Below are 16,207 nucleotides of genomic sequence, written 5' to 3' on the forward strand. Positions count from 1 at the left end.
GGGGTAGTTGAAACTTCATTCAAAAATTCAGAGCAGTTTTCTCTTATTTACCTTCACATAGACACCAAGTTTCAAGTACTCCAGAACACATTCACACTGGAGTAGACATAAAGCCAGCGTTAGCAGCCATCTCAAAATAAATGTCGGCTAATCCATCTGCTTTTATAAGATTACATGCCACAGATGTTGCTTTTAATTTCAGCAGGAGCGCAGTCATTTATCTGGTAACAGCACTGAATCCACTCTAGTGTTCATTATAACTTAATTGGGTATTTGCACAAGTTGGTACCTTTGGAGTCTGCTTGCAATCCCTCCTGAATTCGAATAGTTTGGATAGGGCTGTTTTTATCCAGTGTGCAGGAGGGTTTCCTCACACAATATGTGGATTGACCAACAAGAGGCGGGGCCACATTGGATTTGGTACTGGGTAATGAACCGGGCCAAGTGTTAGATTTGGTTGTGGGAGAGCACTTTGGAGATAGTGACCACAATTCGGTGACTTTCACTATAGCAATGGAGAGGGAGAGGAACATATGGCAGGGCAAGGTTTATAACTGGGGGAAGGGTAATTACGATGCGATTAGGCAAGAATTGGGAGCATAAGATGGAAACAGGAACTGTCAGGGATAGGCACAATTAAGATGTGGAGCTTGTTCAAGGAGCAAATACTGCGTGTCCTTGATATGTATGTCCCCGTCAGGCAGGGAGGAAATGGTCGTGTGAGGGAACCATGGTTTACAAAAGAGGTTGAATGTCTTGTCAAGAGGAAAAAAGGGGCTTATGTAAGGATGAGAAAACAAGGTTCAGTTAGGGCACTTGAGGGATACAAGATAGCTGTGAGGGGGCATGAGAAGTCCTTGGCCAGTAGGATCAAGGAAAACCCCAAGGCTTTTTACACTTATGTGAGGAATAAAAGAATGACCAAGATGAAGTTAGGGCCGGTCATGGACAGTAGTGGGAACGTGTGCATGGAGGCTGAAGATATAGGAGAGGTCCCAAATGAATACTTTTCTTCTGTGTTCATAAAGGAGAGGGGCCATGTTGTTGAGGATAGTGCGATACAGGCTGCTAGGCTGGAGGAGGTAGATATTCGGAAGGAAGATGTGTTAGAAATTTTGAGAAGCCTGAGGATAGATAAGTCCCCTGGGCCTGATGGGATATATCCTAGGATTCTTTGGGAGGTGAGGGATGAGATTGCAGAGCCTTTGGCTTTGATTTTTATGTCCTCACTGTCTACAGGAATAGTGCCAGAAGACTGGAGAGAGGCAAATATTGTCCCCTTGTTCAAGAAAGTGAATAGGTATAACCTTGGGAATTATAGGCCGATTAGTCTTCTCACTTCAGTCATAGGTAAATTATTGGAAAGGGTCCTGAGGGATAGGATTTATGATCATTTGGAAAGATACAGCTTAATCCAGGATAGTCAGCACGGGTTTATGAGGGGTAAGTCTTGCCTCACAAGTTTGATTGTATTCTTTGAGGAGGTAACTAAGTACATAGGTGAAGGTAGAGCAGTTGATGTCGTATACATGGATTTTAGTAAGGCGTTTGATAAGGTGCCCCATGGTCGGCTCATGCAGAAAGTAAGGAGGCATGGCATAGAGGGAAATTTGGCCAATTGGATCAGTAACTGGCTATCACATAGAAGACAGAGGGTGGTGGTAAATTTTCATCCTGGAGCCAAGTCACCAGCAGTGTACCACAGGGATCAGTGTTGGCTCCTTTGCTATTTGTGATTTTTATCAATGACTTGGATGATGGAGTTGAAGGTTGGGTTAGTAAATTTTCTGATGACACCAAGATTGGTGGAGTAGTGGATAATGTGGAGGGCTGTTGTAGGCTGCAAAGAGACATTGATAGGATGCAGAGTTGGGCTGAAAAGTGGCAGATGGAGTTTAACCCTGATAAATGTGAGGTGATTCATTTTGGTAGGACAAATTTGAATGCAGATTACAGGGTTAATGGCAAGGTTCTGAAGAATGTGGTGGAGTAGAGAGATCTCGGAGTTAATGTCTATAGTTCTCTGAAAGTTGCCACCCAAGTGGATAGAGCCATGAAGAAAGCCTATAGTGTGTTAGCATTTATTAGCAGGCGGATTGAGTTTAAGAGCCGTGAGGTTATGCTGCAACTGTACAAGACCTTGGTTAGACCACATTTGGAGTATTGTGTGCAGTTCTGGTCACCTCATTATAGGAAGGATGTGGAAGCATTGGAAAGGGTGCAAAGGAGATTTACCAGGATGCTGCCTGGATTGGAGGGTAAGTCTTATGAGGAAAGGTTGAGGGAGCTAGGGCTTTTCTCATTGGAGCGAAGGAGGATAAGAGGTGACTTAATTAAAGTGTATAAGATGATGAGAGGGATAGATAGAGTGGACGTTCAGCGACTTTTTCCTCGGGTGGATGTAGCTGTTACAAGGAGGCATAACTATAAGGTTCATGGTGGAAGATACAGGAGGAATGTCAGAGGTAGGTTCTTTACTCAGAGAGTGGTTGGGGCGTAGAATGCACTCCCAGCTATGGTAGTGGAGTCAGACACTTTAGGAACTTTCAAGCGGTTATTGGATAGGCATATGGAGTGCACTAGAATGATTGGGAGTAGATTGATTTGATCTTAGTTTCAGATTAGTTCGGCACAACATCATGGGCCGAAGGGCCTGTACTGTTCTATGAATGATCATATGCACGCATTCCTACATTATTTTTTTCTATTTCAAGGACACACTCAAATTTTAGATGCATAATTATTTGTTCATTTATTGGAAACCACAAACGACTAATATTTGGCCTCGCAATAGATTGGGTGTATAACATAGTTTCAGCTTCTTGCTCGTAAGTTGTCTTCACAGTAATATTAGGAATCTTTGGATAAATGCTTACAGATACTAGCGTTCAGCACACAGACAACTACTGTCTTTGTTCATTAGTCTGCAAAGCAGGTTAGCCACTTACCTTTGTGGAATAGTAAAAGTATCGGCACAAGTGGGTTACATGCAATCCCATATCAGTTAAGCTCCAGTGAGAATGGCTTTCAGTTAAAAGTGGAAACCTGAAAGAGAATGAATAATAGAAAGCTGCTTACACTGATCATAGAATCAGCAACAAAACTGCTGCAAAGATTTTCCCTGGTCGATGTATGTTAGAATAAATCTTTTCACACAGAGGGTTATTAGAACATGGAATGCTTCATCACAAAGTGACTACTGAAGAAAGATCATGATGTTGTTTAAAAGGAAAATCAGTAAGTATTTGAAAAGATGAATGGATCCCAAGAAAGGGAAGCAAGTAGATCCAGTTGAAAAGTTAGCACTGGCAAAACTGGCCAAATCTTTTACGCTGCCATTTGTGTGACCCTATAAAATCTCTGAATTCAAGGCAGCATCCTTGCTAAGTGTAGGTGCAACCAAATGGAATGCTTCAGTAATCAGCTCTTAATCAAAGTGACAAGGGTTGTTTCTCACCAAAAAGCTTTGTCTGTTAGGCTTACTCATTGTAAGACATCTGAGACATTACAGCAGGAACGTGTATCATCCCCCGCCCAGCACAGTCAGTCTCTCTCAATGTATCAACAAGTCAGGTTGTAATATATATAACAAAAATATATTTTTAAAATCCCAACCCGTCTGCTGACCTTCAAGAGGTTGTGCAGATATTCTGTGGTCATTGCAGTGAAACCACCTGGGAATGGTGTCAGGCAGTCAGTTCTAGATGAAAAAAACTAACTGAGAAGCACCAGGGATAAGTCAAAATCAGAAGCAGCATTATAAAGTGATAAGTAATTATAACAAATAACACAAGGATAAGTAAGCCAAAGTAGAATTAATCGAGGAGATGACTAAGTAATTTGAAAAGTTAGCAAGTGACATGAAGTACATTTAAGTTTAAGACACGGCAGGTGAGGTCAGCCGACTGTGTGACCTGTCATATGTGGAAAGCCATGGACCACATACACAGGAAGTGGTCCCAACTGTAAGAACTTGAGCTGCAGGTTTCAGAGCTTCAGCAGCGACTGGATATACTGAGGCTCATCTGCAAGGCTGAGTTATGTGGATAGCACATTTATAGAGATGGTCACACCACAGCTCAAGGGACTGAGCGAAAAAAGGTGACCACCAGGTAGTCAAAGAGAAACAGGTAGGTAGTGCAGGAGTCCCACTCTCAAATCAGTTTTCCATTTTGGAATGTCATGTGAGAGTACCTTTAAGAAATGGGTATTTATAAATGGGTGTGTACATAAATATCTGTAGTGAGAGTACCTTTAAGAAATGGGTGTTTATTACTGCAGTGATGTCAGAGAGTGGGTGGAGGTGGGCTATCTGTCAGCTTTTTACTTTCGTTTTAGGCCGTTTTTTAGTTTCGTTTTCAGAGCTGGATGGCTGCAGTCACAGCCACAAGGTGTATGAATCTCTCTCTGTAATCTAAAGCCTGTAAATCGATCCTGGTGATTTAAAACTAATAACAGTAGTGACTTTAACCTGATGTGCTTCAGGTAAAAAGTGTTTTAAGTCGTATGGATGTTAAAAGGAAAGCTTAAAGGATTACTTAATTTTGTATTCTTTGGGGGTGGTATTTGAATTAATGGTTGCTAAGATGTTCACTGTGTGTTTTAAAAAGGTTAACTTGAGTTCATAGAATAAACATTGTTTGGCTTTAAAAAATAATTTTCCATTTCTGCTCTGCCACACCTGTAGACTGGGCCGTGTGCTCCCCATACCACAATCTATTAAAACTTGTGGGTCAGATGAATTCCATGATACACTTTGGGGTTCTCTAAACCCTGGCCCATAACAAATTGGAGGCTCGTCCGGGATAAAAGTCTATCTATTGGATTGGCTTACTGAACTTAAAGACAGTGAGGGGGTGAGCATATTGTGGTTGCTTTTCAGGTGTGGTATTTTAGTTTAAGTGGGGAGTGTATTGTGGACAATGGCTCTTTCAGAGGCTCTGAAGTTTGTGGGGGTGGAGACGGTCACACGCAGTACCTTACGGACAGAGACTAAAAACAGACTGTTAGATTTGGCAAAAACATTGCAGTTAACATTACCTGACAAAATGTGAAAAGATAACGTAATTATGGCGGTGGCTAAGCATTTAAAGTTGCCTGAGATACAGTTTGACTCATTGGAAATGGCAAAAATTCAGTTGTAAATTAAACAAATAGAACATGAGAAAGAATTAAAGCAGCTTGAATACGAAAGAGATAGAGAGGAAAAAGAAAGAGAAAGGGAGATACAGATCAGGGAAAAAGAGAAAGAGAGAGAGTTTGAACTTCAGAAAATGGCCATGAAACATGACAGTCAGTTAAAATTGGCAGGCATAAAGGGAAACGTACAGTTGGATGATAGTGATGAGGATAGTGAGAAAGAGCGTCATAGTCAAAGGCTTGGTGGGGATCTATTTAAATATGTCCAAGCATTGCCAAGGTTTGACGAGAAGGAGGTAGAAGCCTTTTTCATTTCATTTGAGAAGGTAGCTAAACAAATGAAATGGCCACAGGACATGCGGATATTACTGATTCAAACACAGCTGGTAGGTAGGGCTAGTGAAGTGTTTGCATCACGACCGGAGGAGGTATCTGGGACGTATCAGGTGGTGAAAAAATCCATCTTTGGTGCATATGAACTAGTGCCTGAAGCCTACAGACAAAGGTTTAGAAATTTAAGGAACGAATTGGTCAAACATACATGGAGTTTGAAAGGTTCAGAGTAATTTTGATAGGTGGATAAGGGCTTTGAAAATCGACCAAACATATGAAGCTCTCGGAGAAATTATACTTTTGGAGAAGTTTAAAAATTCAATTCCTGATATAGTGAGAACTCATGTGGAAGAGCAGAGGGTTAAAACTGTGAGATTAGCAGCAGAAATGGCAGATGATTATGAATTAGTTCATAAATCAAAGCTTGGTTTCCAACACCAGTTTCAGCCTGTGAGGGATATAAACTGGGGACATGAGAAATACTCAAGTGGTAAAGTTCAAGGTGATCTGATGGGAGATAATAAGGAGAGTGTACCTCAGATTAAAAAAGAAATCCAGGAGGGTGGAAAAGAAATGAAAAATTTCAAATATTTTCACTGTAATAAACTAGGCCATGTAAAGTCACAGTGTTGGTGGTTGAAGAAAAGCACTGGGAAGGCTGATGTGGTAAAACAGGATAAGACAGTGGGGTTTGTTAAAGTGGTAAAGTAAACCCAATTGAAGCAAAGCAGGTGAAAAAGATTGTACAGCCTGTTCAAGAGGTGATTGATAAGAAGGTGCCAGATCTCTTTAAAGAATGTACTTGTGAGGGTAAAGTTTGCTCATGTGTATCAGGAGGAGCAGGTAAAGAAGTCACAATTTTAAGCGATACTAGGAGCTAGTCAATCTTTAATGGTAAGAGATGAGGAGTTATGTAGTTTGGGAAGAATGCGAGTTGCACATGAGGTACCAGTGGGAGGTCATTTGGGAATAAAGAAAAAAAGCTAAAATCCAGAAACATTTTTATTGGCCTGGACCATATAAAGATTTGTGACATTTTGTCAAACATGTCACACATGTCAATTGATAGGGAAACCTCAAGCGGTGATAAAACCAGTGCCCTTAATACCCATTCCAGCATTTGAGGAACCTTTTACAAGGGTCCTAATTGATTGCGTAGGACCGCTTCCTAAAATAAAAAGCGTGAATCAATATCTTTTGACTATAATGGATGTGTCTAGGTTTCCAGAGGCCATTCCACTACATAATATTACAGCTAAAAAGATTGTGGAGGAGTTACTTAAATTCTTTACTAGATATGGATGACCCACAGAAATACAATAGGATCAAGGATCAAATTTTACCTCAAGGTTATTTAAAGAAGTTATAGATAGCTTAGGAATAAAACAATTTAAATCAACTGCGTACCATCCAGAATCGCAGGGAGCGTTAGAAAGGTGGCATCAGACATTAAAGACAATGTTGAGGGCTTATTGTCACGATTATCCAGAGGATTGGGATAAAGGAATTTCATTCGTACTGTTTGCAATTAGGGATGCACCGAATGAGTCAACTAAATTTAGTCCTTTTGAACTAATTTTTGCTCATGAGGTAAGAGGACCACTTAAATTGATTAAGGAAAAATTGGTGAGTGAGAAATCGGAAATTACATTATTGGATTATGTGTCAAATTTTAGGGAACAATTAAATAGAGCAGGTGAATTGGCTAGACAACATTTGAAAGTTGCACAAATTGTGATGAAACGGATCGCGGACAAGAAATCCAAAGTTCATAGTTTTGCCAGTGGAGATAAAGTTTTAGTGTTGTTACCAGTGGTAGGTGAACCTTTAAAAGCAAGGTTTTGTGGACCTTATCAGATTGAAAGGAAATTAAGTGAGGTGAATTATGTGGTAAAAACACCAGATAGAAGGAAAACTCACCGTGTGTGTCATGTGAATATGCTTAAAAGGTACTTTGAAAGGGAAGGATAGAAAAAGGAGATTTTAATGATTCATACTCAAATCCAGATGACTGTGAATTTGACATACCTCAAATTAAATTGGAAAACGAGGATGTTCTTAAAAATTGGGATAAATTGTTGAGTTACCTTCCAGAGTAAAAATGGACTGACCTGAAAGAGTTATTGATATCACGTGGGAAGTTTGTAGCGATAAATTGGGAAGTACTAAAATGGCTATACATGATGTAGATGTGGGGAATGCTGTTCCAATCAAACAACATCCATACAGACTTAACCCTTTAAAATTGGCACAGGTTAACAAAGAGATTAAGAGTATGCTTAAAATGGCATAATTGAAGTGGGTTGCAGTCAATGGAGCTCACCCATAGTGATGGTACCAAAACCAGACGGTACCCAATGGTTGTGTGTGAACTATAGAAAGGTTAATGCAGTTCCAAGAACGGTCTCTTATCCTATCCCACGTTTGAAGGACTGCATTGAGAAAATGGGACAATCAGCGTTTATTTCCAAACTTGATTTACTTAAAGGTTAGTGACAGGTAACTTTATCCGTTAAATAGACTCCAGATGGTATATACCAATTCAAAGTTATGCCATTTTGCATGAAAAACGCCCCAGCCACATTTCAACGGTTAACTAACAAAGTCATTTCAGGATTACCCAATTGTGCGGTATACATCGACGTCATGGTCATTTTCAGCCAGACATGGACAGAACATTTAAAACATCTGATGGAGTTATTCGATCGACTTCAGGAGGTGGGTTTGGTGATAAACCTAGCCAAAAATGAATTTGGAAAAGCCCAAGTCACTTTCCTTGAGGAGTTTCCGATACCCTCAAGACAAAGGGAAATAATGTGATTTCTTGGCATGAGTGGATTTGATCGAACATTTGTACAAACGTTTTGTCGCATGATTGCTCCACTGATGGACTTGCTGAAGAAATGTCAAAAATTTCAATGGGCAGCGGAGTTTCAACAGGCATTTGACTGCCTGAAAGCTGTGATAACCAATGCTCCTCTGTTGGAGAATTACAAGGGACTCTGTGATCAGATTGAACTAAAGTGTCTGACTTTAAAGAGGCATGCCGAGGCATAGAGCAATGGACAGATCGTGTAGAGACCTTCTTGTTCAAAGAGACTGTCAATTGAGAAGATATTCTGTTGGAGGAAGACGAACGAAAAAAAAAAGACTATATTATTAGACCTGTTTGCGTGTGTTGTTTTTTGAAATGAAAAAGTATATGTACTGTGTGCATTTGTTAAAGGATAGTGAAAAGGTGAAATGTGAAATCATCTTGAAGTTGATGGTTAATTTTTTTTTCTTGGTGGGGGGGAGGTGTCATGTGAGAGTACCTTAAGAAATGGGTGTTTATAAATGGGTGTGTATATAAATATCTGTAGTGAGAGTACCTTTAAGAAATGGGTGTTTATTACTGCAGTGATGACAGAGAGTGGGTGGAGCTGGGTGTCTATCAGCTTTTTACTTTCATTTTAGGCTGTTTGCTGCAGTGTGTGTTTTTTAGTTTCACTTTCAGAGCTGGATAGCTGCAGTCACAGCCAGAAGGTGTATGAATCTCTCTCTGTAATCTAAAGACTGTAAATCGATCCTGGTGATTTAAAACTAATAACAGTCGTGACTTTAACCTGATGTGCTTCTGGTAAAAGGTGTTTTAAGTTGTATGGATGTTAAAAGGAAAACTTAAAGGATTACTTAGTGTTGTATTCTTTGGGGGTGGTATTTGAATTAATGGTTGCTAAGATGTTCACTGTATGTTTTAAAAAGGTTAACTTGAGTTCATAGAATAAACATTGTTTTGCTTTAAAAAATACTTTTCCATTTCTGCTGTACCACACCTGTCGAGTGGGCCGTGAGCTCCCCATACCGCAATCTATTAAAACTTGTGGGTCAGGTGAACTTCATGATACACTTTGGGGTTCTCTAAACCCTGGCCCATAACAGGAATCTGATGAGGGTATTTGAACCTCAAGGGAGTGCAGTCAGAGCCAAACCTCTGGCTTCACAAGCGACCTGACTGTACAGGAGAGAGGAAGGAGGAAGAAAGAGCGATAGTGAGAGGAGATTCATTGGTTAGGGAAGCAGACAGGTGGTTCTGCAGCCGCAGACGTGACTCCTGGAAAATGATTTGTCTCCCTAGGGCCAGGGTTAGGGTTGTCATTGAATGGCTGCAGGGCATCCTAAATGGGCAGGGTCATAAGTCAGAGGTCGTGGTACACATTATTCTACCAATATTGTTGGTACCAAAAAATGAAGTCTTGCATTAAGAACTGCTATGCAGATTAGAAAGACAACCTCAAATGCTGTGGGGCTGGATTCTCCGATCCCCGACGCCGAAATCGCGTTCAGCGACGGGGCGGAGAATCCCCGATGACGACAAAATCATGGGCGCCGCCAGTTTTGCGATGCTTCGTCCCCTGAAAAGCGGCGTACTCTAGCAGTACGCCGCGTGCCGTATCCATGGCCTCCGAACATTGGTTGAGGCCTGCCCCACAATGCTCCGTCCCTGACTGGCCGAGATCCCGACGGCGTGGGTCTCTCATGGTGTCGCCCATCGGGAACTCTGTGTGCCAGCTGCAAACTCCTTCCAGCGCCACCACAATCGGGGGAGGGCCGATCCATGGGCAGGGGGCATTATTTGCGGCTGGGGGCACTGTGGTGGGGCAGTCTGGGGACGCGGGCCGGCTGAGGGGGTGGGGACTATTTCGCGGGACGGGTCCGTGGGCTGTGTCCACCATGAAGCACGGCGCGGCAGCTGCAGGCCGCCGCCGAGCACATCCGCGGCCACGGACGCGGCAATTCTCCAGGCCGTATCGACAGCTAGAACTGGGAGCACTACACTGCCTGGCTGCTGGCCCCCAGCAAAGCGGGGAATCGGTGGCCGTTGTGCGCCAGTTTTCCTGGCGTAAAACACCAACGATTTCACACTGACATGGGGAATTAAGTCTCCAGAATGGAGAATCCAGCCTGTAATCTCTGGATTACTCCCAGTGCCACATGCTGGCGAGTACAAAAATAGGAGAAAAGGGGAGAAGAATGCATGGTTCAAGAGTTGGCGCCGGAGAGTGTTTTAGATTCTGGGATCACTGAGACCGTTTCTGGGGAAGGTGGGAGATGTACAAGGATGGCAATCTGCACCTGAACCAGAAGGGGACCAACATCCTTGTGGGTGAATTTGTTGGTGCTGTTGGGAGAAGTTTAAACTAGTACAGCAGCGGGAGGAGACACAGAGCATTAGTACAATAGGGACACAGCAAACTATCGTAAAGGAAGCAAGCTAGACGGAGTTCAGCCATGTTGAGTTCCAAGAGAGTAAGGCAAGGCTCAATGTTCTCTACTTTAATGCTGTCAGTATTGTCGGTAAAACTGATAAGTTAAGGGTGCGGGTTAACACTGGAATTGTGATATTGGTTTTTGTTTTGATAAACAAGTTTAGTAAGACATTTTGGCACAATAAACAACAATAATATAAAAGTGTGCAAAAAACAATCGTTATCATGCAAGAAACCCAGCTCCCCTCCCACAAGAACCAGCCTAACTACCCCCTAACCTACGTTATCCTACCCCCCCCCCCCCCCCCCCCCCCACCTCTGGACGAACCCATAGTGACCCTCTCAAAGCGAACTTAATCATCTCCAGACCGAGAGAGCTCGCCATATCTGATAGCCAGGCACCCGACTTCGGAGGTTTTGAGTCCCTCCATGCCAGCAGTATTCGTCGCCGGGCTACCAGGGAAGCAAAGGCCAAAACGTCAGCCTCTCTCTCCCCCTGGATTCCAGGGTCCTCCGAAGCCCCAAAAATAGCCACCTCTGGACTCATCACCACCCGGGACATAACATCCGCAAACCCCTGCCATACCCCCTGAGTTTTGGGCATGCCCAAAACATGTGGACATGGTTCGCCGCCCCTCCCGAACATCTGGCGCACCTGTCCTCCAATCCGAAAAATTTAATCATCCGGGCCACTGTCATGTGAGCCCGGAGGACGACCTTGAATTGTGATATTGTTGCCAGAGATGTGGTTAAGGAAGGGGCAGACCTGGCAACTCCACATTCCAGGGTATAGGATCTTCAGGCACGACAGGGAAAGGTGGAAAAGAGGTGATGCTGCATTATTAATTAACGAGTCAGTTACTGCAGCAAGGAGGCACGATATCTTGGAAGGCTCTTCAAATGTGGCTTTGTGGGTAAACCTCAGGAATCAAAAGGCGTAGTCACATTGCCTGGAGTATATTGTAAGACCCCAAACAGTCAGCAGACAATAGAGGAGCAGATATGTAGCCAATTCACTGAGATGCGTAAAAATATTAACAGGGCAATTATATTTGGGGTTTTCAATTTCTCCAACATTATTTGGGATAGTCATAGTGTAAAGGGTTTCAGAGGGGGGAAGATTTCTTAAAATGTATTCAGCAGAGCTTTTTATGTCAATATGTAGAACATCCAACAAGGGACAGGGCAGTGCTGAATCAAATTCTGGGGAATGAAGCCAGACAGGTGTTTTGAGGTGGCAATGGAGCATTTTAGTGATAGCGACCACAACACAGTACGATTTAAGTTTGTTATAAATGGTTTGGCATTGGGGAAAGGCACATTTGGTTTCCCAATCATCTTTATTGTCACAAGTAGGCTTACATTAACACTGCAATGAAGTTACTGTGAAAAGCCACTGGTCACCACACTCCGGCGCCTGTTCGGGTACACAGAATGCGACTTCAGAACATAATAGCAAGTCTTTCGGGAGGAAACCAGAGCACCTGGAGGATACCCACGCAGACACATGGGAGAACATACATACTCCACACACACAGTGATCCAAGCCAGGAATCGGACCTGGGACCCTGGAGCTGTGAAGCAACAGTGCTATCCACTGTGCTATCTTGTTGCGGCATTTTATTAGAAGGCAGGATCTGGCCAAAGTAGACTGGGAACAGCTTCTTGTGGTAAAATCTACAGCAGAGCAGTGTAGAGCATTCAAAAAAGGACATGGGGAGAGTACAGGCCCAACATGATCCCTTCAGGATGAAATGCAGGAGCAACAATCCTGGAAAACCCTGGATGTCTAGGAATATTCAGGATTGGATAAGAAAGAAAAAGCTTTTAGCAAGTACAAAGACAGCAAATCAGCAAAGGCTTGAGTGGAGTAGAAAGTGCAGGGTGGAAACTTAAGAGGGCAATTAGGAGACCAAAGGCAAAACACTGGTGGACTGTATTCGGGAGAATCCTAAAATATTCTGTAAATATATTAAGGGGATGACCAGGGAAAGACTCCAGCCCATTAGGGACCCAGGGGGCAATCTGTGCATGGTGCCAGAGGACATTAGGAGGATGTTAAATGAGTACTTCACATTGAACTATAGAATTCCTACAGCGCAGGAGGCCATTTGGCCCATCGAGTCATCACCAACCCTCCGAAACAGCATCCTTCCTAGACCCACTCCCCTGCCCTATCCACGTAATCTCACCCAACCTGCACATCTTTGCACCGTGGGAGGAAACTGGAGTACTCAGAAGAAACCCATGCAGACACAGGGAGAACATGCAAACTTCACACAGACTGTCACCCATGACCCGAATTGAACCTGGGCCCCTGGTTGAGACACACCAGGGCTAACCACTGTGCCACCATTTCTTCATGTGGGAGGAGGGGGCTGTAGATAAAGAATTCAGGGAGAGGGGGACTGAGGGGTTCTGGGAACAGTTTGACATAGGAGTGAGATATTGCAGCTTTTGGCGGGCTTAAATGTGGACAAATCCCCAGGTCCGGATGAGTTGTATTCCAGGATGCTGTGGGAGGCAAGGGAGGGAATTACACAAGCTCTTACCTAAATTTTAATTCCTCTCTAGTCAGATGGGAGGTGCCAGATGTAGTGTGCAAATTATCAGACACATCAACCAGTTTATTAGTAAAACATTTTACCCATGTGCGAGATGAACAAAAGACAAATACAGTTTCATGATTCACCCCGAATACAATAAAACAGATATTCGCCCAAATTATCCCAAATATTATCTGCCTAAGACTCTCATACTACCCGTGTCGATGAACTTATCAAGCTGCGAGTCCAATCCTCTGAGCCTCAGACTGCTTAGGGCCCTCTTCTGCAGAGGTGGGTTTCATATGCTTTGACCGTCCGTTCTCTGGTCTTCTGTCAATTCTTCTCTTTTGTTTCAGTGCTGAGTCTTCGTTGGGAAGGGTCTCTGTTTCCCCCCCCCCTGTTCGCGCCCTTCCAGAAATTTGTCTGGCCCTCAGGTAACTGGGCAGGGGTCGCAACACCCAATAAAGTTGCCACTTGCAACTCCGTAGGACACGAGGAACCGGCGTTGTCCACACGTAACCTTAGCTCATATAAGATGACAGCAGCAAATCAAGGTGCCAGAAAGTCTATCTGCATCTGGGCAATTCACAACAATCGATCTATCTGAAAGGGGCTGATTATTTCCAATCTCCTGTTTACAGGACATGCCCAGACTTGTCCTGGTTTGTGGGTCTCTGTCCAGTAGATTCAAACTTGGTTGTTTGAGTTCCCATCAGGCCTGTCTGTTGATTCTGGTTTAATATAAAATATCCAATTCTGTGCCAGGCCCAAGATTCAGGCCGTTGGCCATTTTACCACGCAAGAGGATTGGAGGACACTTTTTAAGAAGGGTGTAGAGATAAAACAGAGAAATACACACCAGTGAGTATCGTATCAATGGTAGGGAAACTATAGGAGAAAATTCATCTTGATTTGGAGAGGCAAGGTTTGATCAGGGATAGTCAGCATGTCTGAGAGGTTATGCCTAACAAATTTGATTAAATGTTTTTGAGGTGATCAGATGTGTAGATGAGGGCAGTGCAGTTGAAGTAGTTTATATGGATTTCAGCAAAGTTTTTGACAAGGTCCCACATGGGAGACTGATAAGGTAAAAGCACATGGGATCCAGGGTAACTTGGCAAGTTGGATCCAAAACTGGCTTATTAGTAGGAAAGAGGGTGATGGTAGAAGGCTGTTTGTGTGACTGGAAGCCGGCCTCTAATGATGTACCGCAGGGATCAGTGCTCAGTCCCTTATTGTTATTGCGACATATAAACAATATGGATGAGAATGTGCAGGGATGATAAATAAATTTGTGGATGACAGAGTGGTTAATAGTGAGAAGGTGTTGCGTTGAGGAAGATGTAGAAGAGTTGGGCAGATGAAATTTAACCCTGAAAAGGGCAAGGTGATGCACTTTGAAAGGAGTAACAAAACAAGGGAGCACTCAACGAATGGCAGGACATGTGGAAGCTCAGAGGAAGAGAGGTCTTAAGATGCATGACCACAGGTCCCTGAAGGCAGGACAGATGAATAGGGTAATTAAGATATACGGGATACTTGCCTTTGTGTCATGACAGATTATAAGAGCATAGTTTCATAGTTTCATAGATTCATAGTTTCATAGAATTTACAGTGCAGAAGGAGGCCATTCGGCCCATCGAGTCTGCACCGGCTCCTGGAAAGAGCACCATACCCAAGGTCAACACCTCCACCCTATCCCCATAACCCAGTAACCCCACCCAACACTAAGGGCAATTTTGAACACTAAGGGCAATTTTGAATGGACAATCCACCTAACCCGCACATCTTTGGACTGTGGGAGGAAACCGGAGCACCCGGAGGAAACCCACGCACACACGGGGAGGATGTGCAGACTCCGCACAGACAGTGACCCAAGTCGGAATCGAACCTGGGACCCTGGAGCTGTGAAGCAATTGTGCTATCCACAAGGCTACCGTGCTGCCCTAAAGGGGCAGGGGAGTTATGTTGGAGCTGTACAAAACTTTAGTTAGGCCACAGCTGCAGGTCGCCTTACTATAGAAAGGACGTGATTGCACTAGAGAGGGTGCAGAGGAAATTCACCAGGATGTTGCATGCATTGGAGCATTTGAGCTACGGAGAGACTAGATGGGCATGGTGGTTTTCTTTGGAGCAGAGAAGGCTGAGAGGGACCTGATTGAGGCGTATAAGATTATGAGGGGTATGGACAGGGTGGATAGGAAGCAGCTCTTCCTCTTAGTTGAAGGGTCAATAACAAGGGGTATAATTTTAAGGTGAGGGGCAGGAGGTTTAGAGGGGATTTGAGGAATATAATTTTCACCCAGAGGGTGGTGGGAGTCTTGAATGCACTGCCAGGGAGGGTGGTAGAGGTAGGAAACCTCAAACTTTAAAACGCACATGGATGAGTACTTGAAATGTCATAATATTCAAGGCTATGGGCCAAGTGCTAGAAACTGGGATTAGTGTAGCTTTAGTGTACGTTTGTCGGTGCAGACTAGATGGGCTGAAGTGTCTCTTCTGTACTGTTCAACTATGATTCCATAAAGTTAATTTCTACCACTTCAATGCCACTTGGTTTACTCTGCCACTTGGTTTACTCTCCCATTTGACCATTCCAAACTTTATAGGCTGCACCCAAATCATCTATATGCCCCAAATCATCTATATGCAGTTTCTAATAGCAACAATCATTAGAGAAAACAAAAAAGTTGGAAGAGATTTTATGTTGGCAAACATTAAGATATGGTTTAGGTGGGCTTGATTTAATGTTTCTGTGCCTGGAAGGGACCTATGGTTAGATTCATGCTGGACAAAGGTGCCTGTACGTGTGTGGGGTTGGGGGTGGTTTCAGTTCCAATTTGCATTTTGTGATGGAGAGCTATGGCGTGAAGAATAAATATAGTTGCTCAGCAACTATCGGCCCTTGTAAGGAATAATTTTCCTTTGTTCTTGAGTTTT

The sequence above is a fragment of the Scyliorhinus torazame genome, chromosome 8 (assembly GCF_047496885.1).
Source record: "Scyliorhinus torazame isolate Kashiwa2021f chromosome 8, sScyTor2.1, whole genome shotgun sequence".
Taxonomy (NCBI): domain Eukaryota; kingdom Metazoa; phylum Chordata; class Chondrichthyes; order Carcharhiniformes; family Scyliorhinidae; genus Scyliorhinus; species Scyliorhinus torazame.